The sequence below is a fragment of the Chiloscyllium plagiosum genome, unplaced genomic scaffold (genome assembly GCF_037043375.1).
Source record: "Chiloscyllium plagiosum isolate Xiang-an unplaced genomic scaffold, Cpla_swu_hap1 HiC_scaffold_13, whole genome shotgun sequence".
Classification (NCBI taxonomy): Eukaryota; Metazoa; Chordata; class Chondrichthyes; order Orectolobiformes; family Hemiscylliidae; genus Chiloscyllium; species Chiloscyllium plagiosum.
The window spans coordinates 29,107,301-29,122,936 of record NW_028270151.1 but is presented as its reverse complement, the minus strand read 5'-3'; positions in this window follow the sequence as shown (position 1 = coordinate 29,122,936).

The following is a 15,636-nucleotide window of genomic DNA, read 5'->3' as shown; positions in this document are numbered from 1 at the left end:
AGAATATCGCTAACTACATATCATGCAAACACATACCTATTATTCCATCAGTGGAGACCATTTATTTTGGAGTTCTTTGAAGGGGTAGCACATGATGTTGATAAAGGACAACCTTTAGACATACTGTACTTGAATTTCCCAAAGACATTTGTAGAATGAAATGTTATCTGGAATAGATGGAAATGTGGAATTGAAAACACAGCAGAATATCCATGATCTAATTCAATGCCAGAGCAGCTTCATGGGACTAAATGGCCTCGTTAGACACATAGGAAGATGAGTAACCCATTCAGCCGATCAAGCCTGCTCTACTATTAAATCTGATCATGGCTAATTGAACACTTCAATGCCTTTTATTCACCCCATTCCCATAGCCCTACACCACTGGTAAACAGAAATCCATAAATCTTCATTTTAAACATAGTCAAACATTACGCTTCCACATCCCTCTGAGGTACAGAATTTCCAGGTTTCACAGCCTTCTGAGTAAAAAAAAGATTTGCTCTCGTCCTGTTCGTAAGTAGTATTCCACTTATGTGTAAACTGTGCAACCTGCCTTTGGACAGACACATTTTACCTGCGTCCACCTTAACTTTCACTTCAAGTATTTTATTGGTTTCAATCAGATCACCTCTCAATCTTTGAAACCCTGGACAAAGTGGGTGGCATGGTGGCACAGTGGTTAGCACTGTTGCCTCACAGAGCCAGAGACCCGGGTTCAATTCCTGCCTCAGGCGACTGACTGTGTGGAGTTTGCACATTCTCCCCGTGTCTTCGTGGGTTTCCTCCGGGTGCTCCGGTTTCCTCCCACAGTCCAAAGATGTGCAGGTCAGGTGAATTGGCCATGCTAAATTGCCCGTAGTGTTAGGTAAGGGGTAAATGTAGGGGTCTGGGTGGGTTGCGCTTCGGCGGGTCGGTGTGGATTTGTTGGGCCGAAGGGCCTGTTTCCACACTGTAATGTAATCTAATCTAAAAAAAAGGACCCAGTTTGCCCAAACTCTCGTCATAGCATAGTGGTGCCACACTCAGGAGCAAGTCTGTTGCACCTTTATTGCACTAGTTACATGGCCATCATATCCTCCCCAAGCTGAGGAAACCAGAACTGGTCAATGTACATCAGGTGCAGTCTATTTGGATCCTATATAGCCCCGATACAACAGAAGAAAGACTTCAATATTATCGCACTAAAATCCTCTTGAGATAAAAGCTAACATTCCATTAGATTCCTAATATCTAACTGCTTACATTGTTTATGCTCCTAACGTTTATATTTATAGAGATGTTCCAAGACTCCTTTTGATAGCATCTTTTAAACCCTTGAAATCTACCATCTGCAAAGGGCAACAGGCAAATGGAAATACCAATGCCTGCAACCTGCACTCCAAGTCACTCACTATTCTGAACTGGAAACACATTCTGTCACAGTTCTGTCACTGTTGCTGGGTCAAACTTCTATGTCTCCCTTTCCAACAGCACAGTGTACCCATTCCCCAAGGATATTACTGGTTTAGGAAAACAGCTTACCACCTTCTCCAGGGCATTTGGGGATGGAAAATACAAGTCTTGCCAATAATGTGCCTATCCCAAAATTAATTGAAAGAAATCTTCTCAATTGCAGAAAAACAGCTTTGTCAGGCCCATTATTTCAGTCTGTTACTACACTACTGAACTTATTTCATCCTACGCATTCTGAGGTATAAAAGATACTAAGACTTCTCGTTACTAGGGTAAGCAAGAATATTTTAGGTCAAGGAGTGGTTAAGAAATAATTCCCACATATGTTTTCAATATTATCCATAAGTCTAGGTCTTTATGTTATAATCAAATGAATCTCAATAAATAAAGCAACCGTGTCCTTAACAAATTCACTGAACACCTCATTCATAATTCTCTGCTCAACTGTATAAGGAACATGCCTGCTCAACAATCTCTGACTGTCCTCTGTGGAAACAATCATCATCAAGTGACTCCTTCGTTAGTATGAATATACCTCATGATCAATCTGCAAATACCAAGAAAATCTATTGATGTAGAATGATAGAGACAGAGACATCAGATGGAGAGCTTGATTGAATCAAACTGCAAGTTAATTTTCTAAACCATTAAACACACTCAACACACTCAATTTAACAAAAGCAGTTTGGAAAATATTCCACTCAACTCACCTGCCCAAGTTAAATGAATTACTGTTCCTCTCATTAAACACTATTTCATTTAATTTTAAATTGAGCATCCCTTCATTAAAAACTGAAATGATCAGTTGAATTATCAATAGAGTTAATATGTAGGAAACTGCTCCACACATACACTAATGACAGAGTGGTCAGCTCTGCCAATCCAAATGATTTTTGTATATTCATGCAGTTTCCTTCAGTTGGGAATCTTCATTCCTGTTCAGTTACTGAAGGTGCTGGCTCTCAATGGGATACAGTTCTGCAAGGTGCTGAGTCTCACTGAAATACAGTTCCTGATGGTGCTAACACTCATTAGAGTCCTGTAGTTGCACTGTCACATTGGGTTACAGTTCCTGAAGATGCTGACTATAACAGGGACACAATTCCAAAAGGTGCTGATTCTCAGTGGACCACAGCACATGAAGGTATTTTGTTTTTCTCTGAGGTATGGTCCCATGGCCTAGCCACACTGCACTTCTCCTTCAATCCAGTGAACTTGGATTTCCAAGTAATTTCTTAGGTTAATCAGCAAGATGAGGATACATGGCATCTGGGAAATATATTATTATAGATTGGTTAATGGACAGGAAGCAAAAAAGCAAGGATAAATGGAGGGAATTTTCAAGTTGAAAGATAATGAATTTGGGAGTTTACATTTCGCAGAAGTCAATGATGGAGCATCTACTTATTTACAATCTAAATCAGTGACTTAACTGAAGAAAATCAAATAAGGAATCCAAATTTGCTGATGATACAAAGCTGTGAGAATTTAAGCTGTGAAGAGGAAATTAAAAACCTACTAAGAAATATATATGGATTAAATGGATGGAAAACAGGGTAGCAGCTGGAATATAACACAGGGAAGTGTGATTTATCAACTTTGGAAGAATGCAGAAACAGCATGTCTTTTTAATACCTGAGAAGCTTGTAAATATTGATGTTCAGAGAAATTTAGAAGTCTCAAACAAGAAACATGGAAAGTTAATATACAGATTCAGCAAGTAATTAGGGAGCTAAGTGCCATGCTGAACTTTATTGCAAAGAAATGGGAATGCAGATATAAGAAGTATCAGTGTTTGATGATAGATCACATCTAAAATATTGTGTGCAATTCTGACATCGCAGGTAGTACAATGAAGGTTCATTACTTTGATCCCTGTTAGATTTGGAGGTAGGTGAGAACCTTGGTGATAGTGACCACAATTCAGTTATGTTTACAGTAGTAATGGAAAGGGATAGGTATATAATGTAGGGCAAGAGTTATTGCTGGGGGAAAGGCAATTTGATGCAATTAGGCCAGATTTAGGATGCATAGGATGGGGAAGGGAACTGCAGGGATGGGCACAATTGAAATGTGGAGCTTATTCAAGGAAGAGCTACTCCATGTCCTTGATAAGAATTTACCTTTCAGGCAGGAAAGAAGTGGTCGAGCAAAGGAGCTGTGGTTTACTTAAGAAGTTGAATCTCTTGTTGGGGGAAGAAGGTGTTTTATGTTAGGCTGAGACATGAAGACTCAGTTAGTGTGCTTGAGAGTTACAAGTTAGCCAGGAAAGACCTAAAGAGAGAGCTAAGAAGAGCCAGGAAGGGACAGGAGAAATCGTTGGCAGATAGGATCAAGGAAAACCCTAAAGCTTTCCATAGGTATATCAGGAATAAAAGAATGATTAGAGAAAGATTAAGGCCAATCATGGATAGCAGTGGGAAGTTTTGCGTGGAGTCTTAGGAGGTAGGAGAGGTGCTTCTTTTCATCAGTAATCACACTGGAAAAGACAATGTTGTTGAGGAAATTACTGAGATACAGGCTACTAGACTAGATAGGGTTGAGATTCACAGTGAAGAGTTGTTAGCATTTCTGGAAAGTGTGAACATAGATGAGATTTATTCTAGGATTCTCTCGTAAGCCAGGGAGGAGATTGCAGAGCCTTTGGCTTTGATCTTTATGTTATCATTGTCTACAGGAATAGTGCCAGAAGACTGGAGTATGGCAAATGTTGTCCCCTTGTTTAGGAAGGGGAGTAGAGACAACCCTGCTAATTATAGACCATGAACCTGAATGTAGTTGGAGGTAAAGTGTTAGAAAAGGTTATAAGAGATTGGATTTATAATCATCCAGAGAGGAATATGTTGATTAGAAATAGTCAACATGGTTTTGTGAAGGGTAGGTTGTGCCTCACAAACTTTATTCTTTGAGATGGTGACCAAAGTGATGGATGAGGGTAAAGAAGTCAATGTGTTGTATATAGATTTCAGTAAGGCATTTGATAAGGTTCCCCATGGTAGGCTATTGCACAAAATACAGAGGCATGGGATTGTGGTTGAGTTTTTTGAGGAGGTGACCAATCATGTGGATGAGAGTAGGGCTGTTGACGTGGTGTACATGGATTTCAGTAAAGCCTTTGATAAGATTCCACATGGCAGACATTTGGAGAAAATGCAGAGGCATGGGATTGAGGGTGATTTAGCAGTTTGAATCATAAATTGGCTAGCTGAAAGCATACAGAGGGTTGTGGTTGATGGGAAATGTTTGTCCTGGAGTTCAGTTCCTAATGTTGCAATGGTGTGTTGCAAGGATCTGCTTTTGGACCACTGCTCGTTGTCATTTTTATAAATGTCCTAGATGAGGGCATAAAAGGGTGGGTTAGTAAATTTACGGATGGTGGAGTTGTGGATAGTGCTGAAGAATGTTGCAGGTTACTGAGGCACATAGATAAGCTGCAGAGCTGGGCTGAGAGGTGGCAAATGGAGTTTAATACAGAAAAGTGTGAGATGAATCACTTTGGAAGGAGCAACAGGAATAAAGCGTACTGGGCTAATGGTAAGATTCTTGGTAGTGTAGATGAGCAGAGAGATCTGAGTATCCATATACATAGATCTCTAAAAGTTGCCACCCAGGTTGATATGGTTGTTAAGAAGGCATACGGTGTGTTAGCTTCTATTGGTAGAGGGATTGAGTGTTGGAACCACAAGGTCATGCTACAGCTGCACAAAACTCTGGTGTGACAGAGTTTGGAATATTACGTACAGTTCTGGTCACTGCATTATAGGAAGGATGTGGAAACTTTGGAAATGATTCAGTGGAGATTTACCAGGATGTTGCCTAGTATGGAGGGAAGTTCTTGTGAGGAAAGGCTGAAGGACTTGAGGCTGTTTCCATTAGAGAGAAGAAGGTTGAGAGGTCACTTAGTTGAAACATATAAAATAATCAGAGGATTAGTTCAATAGACAGTTGAGCCTTCTTCCTTAGACAGTGATGGCTAGCACGGAGGCTTTAAATTGAGGGATATAGGACAGATGTCAGAGGTAGTTTCCATACTCAGAGAGTAGATGGGGCATGGAACACACTGCCTGCAACAGTAGTAGACTTGCCAACTTTAAGGGCATTTAAATGGCGATTGGATAAACATATGGATGAAATTGGAATAGTGTAGGATAGATAGGCTGCAGATTGTTTCCACAGGTCGGCGCAACGTCAAGGGCCGAAGGGCCTGTACTGCACTGTAATGTTCTATGTTTTATGTTCTACGAGACTCTGACTGGGTCAATTATTGGTCACTTAGGAGTCACTTTGATTGGAGATAGTGAACATGGATTCCCAAGGGCAGGTCGTGTCTCACAAACCTCATTGAGTTTTTTGAGGAGGGGACTAATCATGTGGATGAGAGTAGGACATGGTGTACATGGACTTCAGTAAAGCCTTTGATAAGATTCCACATGGCAGACATTTGGAGAAAATGCAGAGGCATGGGATTAAGGGTGATTTAGCAGTTTGGAATAGAATCTGGCTTTCTGTATGAAGGCAGTGAGTGATAGTTGATGGAAAATATTCAGCCTGGAGTCTGGTTACTAGTGGCATGCCACAAGGATCTGTTTTGGGACTACAGCTGTTTGTCATTTTTATAAATGACATGGACGCAGGCATAGTTGGATGGGTTAGTAAGTTTGCAGATGACACTAAAGTCGGTGGAGTGGTGGATAGTGTGGAAGGATGTTGCAGTTTGCAGGGGGACTTGGATAAACTGCAGAATTGGGCTGGGAGGTGGCAAATGGAGTTCAATGCAGATAAATGTGAGGGGAACCACTTTGAGAAGAATAACAGGAAGGCAGAATACTGAGTCAATAGAAAGATTCTTGGTAGTGTGGGTGTGCAGAGGGATCTTGGTATCCACGTACATGGATCCCTGAAAGTTGCCACCCAGAGTGATGGTGCTGTTAAGAAGGCATATGGTGTGTTAAGTTTCATTGGTAGAGGGATTGAGTTCCGACGCCGTAATGTCATGCTGCAACTATACAAAACGCTAGTGTGGCTTCACTTGGAATATTGTGTGCAGTTCTGGTTGCCCCACTACAGGAAGGATGTGGAAGTATTGAAAAAGGTGCAGAGGAGATTTACCAGGATGTTGCCAGTTCTGGAGGAAGGTCTTATGAGGAAAGGCTGACAGACTTGGGTCTGTTCTCATTGGAGAGAAGAAGGTTAAGAGGGGATTTAAAAGAGACATTCAAGACAGTCAGAGGATTAGATAGGGTGGACAGTGAGAGTCTTTTTCTTAGGATGATGACTTTGGCTTGTACGAGGTGGCATAGCTGCAAATTGAGGGGTGATAGATTTAAGACAGATGTCAGAGTCAGGTTCTTTACTCAGACAGTGATAAGGATGTGGAATGCTCTGCCTGCCAATGTAGTTAACTCAGCCAACATTAGGGGCATTTAAACAGTCCTTGGATAAGCACATAGATGATGATGGGATAGTGTGGGGGTGGGCTTAGATTAGTTTACAGGTTGGCACAACACTGAGGGCCAAAGGGCCTGTTCTGCGCTGTATTGTTCTATATTTTATCTTCTATGTTCTATGGTCTTCTGGCCCAGTTTTAATTTGAGACTAACAGGAGGAGTTTGTGGAGCCAGCAAGAAGTCCAAGAATTCATTTTACTTGGCCTCAGTTTGGAAGTAGTGAATATTTCTCTCAAAATACCTTTTTTTCCACCTTGGGAAAACTTGCCATGGTCCTCTGAACCATTCCCCCACAATCAGGACAATTTGTAAGATTATTGCATGTCTTCCCACGATCTCGATAGCAAATTCCTGTAACAACCTGGGACCCTATATTTGTTATACTCTGAACATAGCCAGCCTTTACAGTATACCAAGACTCTAATTTTTCACCTGAACCGATGGAGTAGGCTATTTTTTGAACAGGCAAAAGGTATGCGCAAACTGAGATTCAGCCAGCAACAGGATGCTAAATGGTTGTGGCATTGTGACTAATTATGGATAACAAAGGCCAAAATCACAAAATCACTAATGCCTCCCATAAAGAAATGAAAAGTACTTGGAGAAAAGACATTGAAGAACAGAAAATCATGGAAAATTAATCATTTCAGCAAACCATGTGAATTAGCTCATTGAACTGTTCCCTCCAGCCATAATACCAATGTTTTGTCTGCATTTGTCTGTTCATGTGTGTGTGTGTGAGGGAGCATTACAAGGGAATTTGAGTTTCAATTAGTATGGTTTTATTACAGTTTCACCAGTTCATACATGTTTACCTGTGGTTAGGATGTATTTATTTATAATACTTGTTCTTGCTAAGTAAATAAACCTTGTCTATGTTTTGTAAATTGATTAAAATAATTAACTTTTTTGATGATTCCGGGAATAGTAGGGCTTGATATCCAGAACAAAGTTTGGAAACTTGTAAACAGATGTATTGAAACAGAAGCAATGAGGATTTGGGTGTGGTATCAGTAAATAATCCAGGTGAAGGAAATTGCCAGGTTCTGCATTTAATAAATGTCACTGGAAATGAATATTCAGTAGTGATAACATTGTCCCTGACATTCGTAAGTGAATGTTCAAACCCCCGAAAATTGTCTGAATTAGCAGGTAATTGAAAGGTAGTATTGTTTGACAAAGCTAGGAAGCCAGAATTAAATAAGTTAATAGCATGGTATTTGGGTTTAATAGAGAGACAAGAGAGAACAAATACTCCAGGTCATGACACATTGAAGTCATGGCCAAAACAGCTTCAGCATCAGGAGAAAATGAAGAAACTTGAGATAGCAGATTAAAGGTAAGGGAAGGGAGGTGTAAATAAAAAGAATTGAAATAATTGGAATTGCAAAGACAGAAAATGTGAGAAAATACGAATATAAACTTAAAGAGATGCAATTGAAACACAGAACATCAGATGAAGACTTTGAAGGGGAGAATCTAAGACACAATCTAAAATCCAGGAAGGAAATCCTTAAGTTTGTGCAGGCAAAAGAAGAGTAAACACTGCTCATGCCGAGTAAGGAGAAAGTGAGTTCTGCAGATGCTGGAGATCGGAGCTGAAAAATGTGTTGCTGGAAAAGTGCAGCAGGTCAGGCAGCATCAAAGGAGCAGGAGAATCAATATTTAGGGTATAAACCCTTCTTCAGGAATGCTGAGTAAATTGACAAGCAAAGCATAGGAAATTTATGCTTCACTATCAGAGAAGATTTCTAGAAATTATGATGCAGTAAAAGGACTACATTGGCTGCATAAGAGTTACTGACTAAGGCAGATAGGAAAATGTTCTAAAATTTATGAAAACAACCTGAGCAAACCTGTATTGCATTGGAAAGGGTTAAGCAAAGTAACGTTAACAGGTGGGTGTGAGCATTAGATGCTGGAGCCATGTACAAAGACCTTAGAGAAATTATTCTCTTAGGGAAACTTAATAATCACAGCCTTTCATTATAAGAAATGACGATCCATCAAACTAAACGTTTTTCTGTCACCCTCATATATACAAAGTGGATAGAAAGTGGGTGTGTGAAAAGAAAGCAAGTAGCCTGGGTAAAGAATGGATAGTTGTGAGTGTCCCAATGTCTCCTTCTCAGATCAGAAACAAAACTGCTGCGAGTGAGGTGAAAATTGAAAGCCAAGGTACTTCCGTTGTAACAAGATGGGACACATTCATTCAGAATGCTGCAAGTTGAGACGTAAATGCATGACACTTAGTGGATTAGTCAAGAAGACAATTCCATAAATCTAATTGTAGCTTTAACGCCAACTAAGACTAGGTAGATGCTATTGTGAATCCAGAAGAAAAACATAGAGTAGATGACAAATATGAAGGCTGCTTTATCAAAAGGGAAAAAACCACCTTTTCTTCAACTGAACTATTTATACACACAACTAAATGAAAAGATACAGCAGTTTCTCAAACTCTTTTGCTGGGTAAGGATTTAGTTTCCTACTGGGGTGCTCATTGAAAATCAAAGTGTTAGTGAATGGGAGAGGTGGCAAGTTAACATAGTTCTATTTTAAAAAGCCTGTTTGGAACATGGCTTGTTGACTGGACTAGTGTTAGTCAGAGTAATTAAGAAATTAGTTGTGAACAGAATGGATTTACTCCTAGGAAAATATTTAATATGAATGAATGTCATAGCTTTGCCTATAATCATGGATAGTCCAGTTGAGATTAAAGAAAAGAACATTTATAGGAACAGGTTCTGGCTATTTTGCCATCATAGTGACTAGAGCAATGACTAAACAATATCCAATACCAGAAGGTACAGTAATGCCATGAGCAGATGTTAGAGTAGCTGAAACTCTATTTAAGAATGAGGATAATTCAAAAGTGTTAGGTGAATTGACCAAGCTAAATTGCCCTAAGTGTTAGGTGAAGGGGTAAATGTAGGGGAATGAGTCTGGGTAGGTTGCTCTTTGGAGGGTCGGTGTGAACTTTTTGGGCCGAAGAGCCTGTTTCCACACTGTAAGTAATCTAAGCAATCTAAGTGTTTGGTGTGCCTTTGTTAATTGCAGTTCAGGTCAAAGCTAAGTAAGTTAGGACAGACAGCTCTCACTGAATCTGAGACAGAAAGATTTCCAGAGCAATACTGCATTAAAAATGGAGTTCTGACGTGGAGCTGGAAGTATCTTCACAGACCCATAAAGGAAGAATAATAAAATGATGGTTCTACCCAGATATCATCAATAGATATTGCAAGCAGCATCTGCAGTTCTGATGGCAGAGCATATAGGAACACAGAAAATGTGGGCATCAATACAAGGCTTCATAAAGATATAAAACATTGATATCAACTGTGTATCATCTACAAATACAGGGGAGCTTAGGAGAGATATTATCAGACTCTCAAAACCATGATTAAGGAATACTGTCACAAATACACACACAATTGGGGTAAAGGATTGGATTTCTTCCTACTTATAGCCAGAGAATTCCCAGATGAATGTACTTGGTCCATTTGAATTTATTTATGGCCATGAAATTAGAGGTTCATTAAAATTGATTCAGGAAACTTACTTGAAAAAAATGGCAAATCCTCAATGTTGGATTAAATATTCATGTTTTGAGAAAGAGACAAAAGGGAACGGAGGACTGCACAAAAGTATTTAAAGCTGTCACTGCTAAAACTGAAAGAATGGCCAGGTGAACATTCAACAATTGCAAAGTTTCAAGCAGGAAGTAAAACATTGTTCTCGTTGTCTTTGCAAAGTGAATATTTGAGAGTGAATTGCAGCTGCCCATATAAAATAGTTCAGAGTAGTAGATAAATGACTTATTTGACAAATACTTCTGATTATATCAAGAAAAATTGGTTATGACACATAAATAGGCAAGACGATACAGAGGAAGTTAATTAGTGGTAATAGTAGCTAAAAATTATGAGAAAGTAAGAGTGACGTAAAAGGAGGTAATTCTCAAAGCAAGTTTCCTACAATTTGATGAACTTTTGGGCAGCACGGTGGCTCAGTGGTTAGCACTGCTGCCTCACAGCACCAGGAACTCAGGTTCAATTCCAGCCTCAGGCGACTGTGTGGAGTTTGTACATTCTCCCCGTGTCTGCCTGGGTTTCCTCCGGGTGCTCCAGTTTCCTCCCACAGTCCAAGGATGTGAGGGTCAGGTGAATTGGCCATGCTAAATTGCCCATAGTGTTAGCTGCATTAGTCAGAGGGAAATGGGTCTGGGTGGGTTACTTTTTGGAGGGTCGGTGTGGACTTGAAGGGTCTGTTTCCACACTGTAGGGAATCTAATCTAATACAAAAAAATGTGGGCAATTAGAAATAATAGTTTTCTCACAATTAGAAAAAGGACAATGAGACCATCTTATAAGACTGCTTAGGAAGTATATAGTAATCTGTGAGGTACATTTGGAAATACTACATTAGATAGGCTTGTGCACATGGGAGAATCATGACACCATCATGATAAGCTAGACCAAGAAATTCAAGCTCAGGTAGAAACAATGATTCAACAAATCCTGGAAAACCAAGTTATTGAACTAGTTAAAGCATCTGGAGTTCACTGGTAGTTTAATTCTTAAAGTAGATGGGCCACTAAATTCTGTACACATTATAGAAAGGTAAGTACAGTCATGAAGACAGATTCATACCAATTCCATGGTTATTGGATTGTATCAATAAGGCGGGTAGTGCCTCAGTCTTGTCTAAAATTTATCTATCGAGGCAGTACTGCAGAACTATTAACACTAAGGGCGACATAAATATCAACTTTTGTAATACCAATGGCTTATTCGAGTTTTGAGTTATCATATTTGAGTTGAATAACACCCCAGCTGTATTTCAGAGACCAATGAATCAAGTCATAGCTGAACTAAGTAACAGTGTAGTTTATTGAGATGATATTATGGTATTTCGTAACACATGGGAAAAGTCTGTGAAACATGTAGAAAATATTTTTAATGAATTACAGTTGACTGGCTTAGTATTAAATTTAGCCAAAATTTAATTCCTGAATCCAAGATTAATTACTTAGGACATACCATGGGATATAGGCAAGTGTTGCCAAGGACAGTGAAGGAGAAGGCTCAAATAGAAATAGAAATATTTGGAGAATGTCAGCAGGTTTGGCAGAATATGTTGAGAGAAAGCAGAGTTAATACTCTGATTGCTACAATAGAAGTCCTTGTTCCTAAAACTAAACACGAAGTCATTCATTTTGTTTTAAGAGTTTGTGGGTTTTCCCAGAAATTAGTGACTAATTTCAATGCAATAATAGTCCTTTAAATAATTTGATAAGAAAACAAGCAAAAGCGCTATGGCCAGTAGAATGTTAGGCAGACTTTAAGAAGCTGAAGGAAATCCTAAGAACTGAGCCAGTGTTGGTTACACTCATTATTTTCCAGACATTTCAAACCGGCAATTGATATTAGTGGTTTGAGAGTAGCACAGAATGGTGAATCAGTAGTTAGTACCACCCTTTGGCAACTGTCTGTATGGTATTTGCACATTCTCCTCATGTCTGCATGGATTTCCACTGTGTGCTCCAGTTTCCTCCCTCAGTCCAAAGATGTATAGTTTTGGTGGATTGTTCCTGCTAATTTGTCCATTGTATCCAGGAATGTGCAGGATAGATGGATTCGCCATGGGAAATGTGGGGCTATGAGGATGGGGTAGAGGCATGGGTCTGAGTGGGATGCTGTTTGGAGAGTTGGTGTGGAATCGATGGGCAGAATGGCTTGCTTTCACACTGTAAGGATTCTATGATTCTGAGTGCTGTCTTATTACAGAATACTGTGTCAGGAATATAGAAGCCCTTCTCTAAGAAAGGGCTAACCAATATCAGATTATAGCTCTACTACAGAAAAGGAGACTTTGGGATTATTATTGGCTCTTTGGCATTTTGAGGACAATGTTGTACATGGTACCAGAGAAGCATTAATTCACACTCATCATAATTCACTGGTATTCACTGAAAAGTTTAAAATTTGAAATGGGGGCTTATTCAGATGGAAACTTTTGTTTCATCATATTAATGTAAAGATTATTCATATTGCTGGAAAAGATAATGTAATTTCTGATACATTGTCCCAAGTATAAAACGATAGAATAAGTTCAAGATCTAAGAAATGCAAAGATTGTAAAAAGCTGGTTAAAGATGAAAGAAGGATGAATGGATGCAAATCTCAGGATTGTTGTCTGTGTATCAATTACCTTGTAATGAAACATATTTTTGAAATAATGCTTCATCTTGTAAGGGTGGAGAGACATAAAGATGGCATCTTAATATCTTCCCATTTTTGATTGTGGACTTATATGGAATCAGGACTGTTTTACGGTAAGTGACTATGGAAAGAACTGCTGTAGTTTTACAAAAAGCAAGTTACAGAAACTCATTGTAATTTGGTTTACATGACTGCTTTGATCAAACAGTGAGGGAAGCTTTTTGTGGATGGGCTGATACCAGGTGATTTATACAAAGAAAGACTTGGGCAGCAGCATATTGTTGATTGGTTTGTGGAGTTGTGACCCTATTGCAGTTGGCAAAGGCCATAAGCCTGACAACAACAAAGTGATTGCCTCCTGTGTAGATACAGTCATAGAGGCATACAGATGTACAGCACGGAACCAGACCGTTCAGTCCAACTTGTCCATGTTGACCCGATATCCTAACCTAATCTAGTCCCAATTGCCAGCATTTGGCCTATATCCCTCTCAGCCCTTCCTATTCAAATACCCATCCAGATGCCTTTTAAATGTTGTAATTGTACCAGCCTCCACAACTTGCTCTTGCAGCTCATTCCATACACACACCACCCACTGCGTAAAAATGCTACCCTTTAGGGCCCTTTTAAATCTTTCCCCTCTCCCCCTAAACCTATGGCCTCTAGTTCTGGACTCCCTTACCCCAGGGAAAAGACCTTGTCTATTTACCCTATGCATGTCGCTCAAGGTTTTATAAACCTCTGTAAGGTCACCCCTTAGTCTCCGACGCTCCAGGGAAAACAACCATAGCCTATTCAGACTCTCCCTGTAACTCAAACCTTCCAACCCTGGCAACAGCTTGTGGGTGTGTACAATAGTAGTAAAAGCCTTCAGTAAGTGGAAATTGATGTGTCTTTCTCTCCAGTTAAATGCCTAAAGCCCAAAGAACTTATTTTCTCTCAGCAGTTGCTGGAAGCCATGGCCTTCCACCAGTAACTAAAATGAACTAAAATGGAATGAATGAACTAATCACCTGTGCCTTCTGCGAAGAGGCAAAAAGGACCTGGAGAAAACAGATCGAAGAACAGAAAATCCTGGCTTGCAAAAGGATCATCTCAGTGCAATGGGGTCACTGATCTGCCTCAATGCTGAAATCCAAATTCCAGAAACAATAGTAACTTGTATAACTTACATATGTACAATGCACCAATTAATGATGATTAATGCAATACGTGTATGATATTTCATATATCATATTTCACAATCAAGCTTGCATGGTGAAGAAATGTCTCAGGTCTTATTCACAAGGTTGTCAATAAGACCATCTTATAGCACATTGAATTGTAAGAATCTCAATGTGTATACTGGAACTGTGAAGGGAGGTTTGTGGTAAACAATAGTAGAGAACCCTCTGGCTAATTTCACAACTAAGACATCGAGGAAAGGGAGCTGATTTGCTTGTTCCATTTGACTGAAGTGTGAGCCCATCACAAAATGTAGGGAAATTCTTACATGCAGCTCCAGATTCAAATATAGCAAACATATCATTTATATATCAGAAATTCACAAGAACTAAATAATTTCACATCATTCCATTGAAGCTACATTTATCATTGAATTGAACAAAGAGTTAGGCCTGGTGGGATTCTATCACAACATCATCTATTTAGACATAAACTGTCATTGAAACTGAATGCAACTTGCATGAGTTGCTGATGTTCATAAGTTTAATGAAAATTGATTACACAGTGGTGGCAAGTCTAGATCACCATGAAGTAATGCTGTAGTACAGATGTCAATGGCTTCCTTGGTGGTACATTGTTTAAATGGCTAGCATTGTCAAATGAGTTTATGGATACTGCATTGCTAGTCAGTAAAGTCATTAACTGGTTCATTACTTAGGGCACTGTCTTGGCCAAGCAAAGTTAACCAGTCTGGTATAAATTTTTTTAAAAAAGCTTAGCGGTTAACTCTCAATCATAAACAATTGGTGAATTTTCCGTAACAGTATCTCTATCAATCAGAGTTCACTTGCTAATCAAATACTACTCTCATCTCAAACAGTATAAATATGTGTATTTTCTGCATAAATTGGTATTGTTATTGCTGAATTGTCAGAGAATAAGAATAGTGAAGGATGTAAGAGATAGAGAGTGTGAGGTTGAAAGAGATGCAGGCAATTCATACATTTCCAATTCCTGAACTTCCCACTACCCATTTTGCTAAGCCTGGAACACTGGAACATTTAGGTTCCATATTCTTATAGTTAGAAGAAGACACTGGGCAGATCTAGTGAGGATGCTTAAGGAATTCCAGGGAATCTAAAGAGATAAAGAAAAATGTACAACTTTAATCAGACATGTTTCAGGGAATTGTGGCAAAGTCCTGGTTATTGAGGTCAAAGGAGGTATCTGCTTTCATTACATTAAATGGGCTGTATCAATGTTGAGTCATGTCATTGGGAAGTAAAAATGCTTCAATTATTTTCCAAAAACCTATTAACATGTTGCAACTAATGTTCATAATTGTG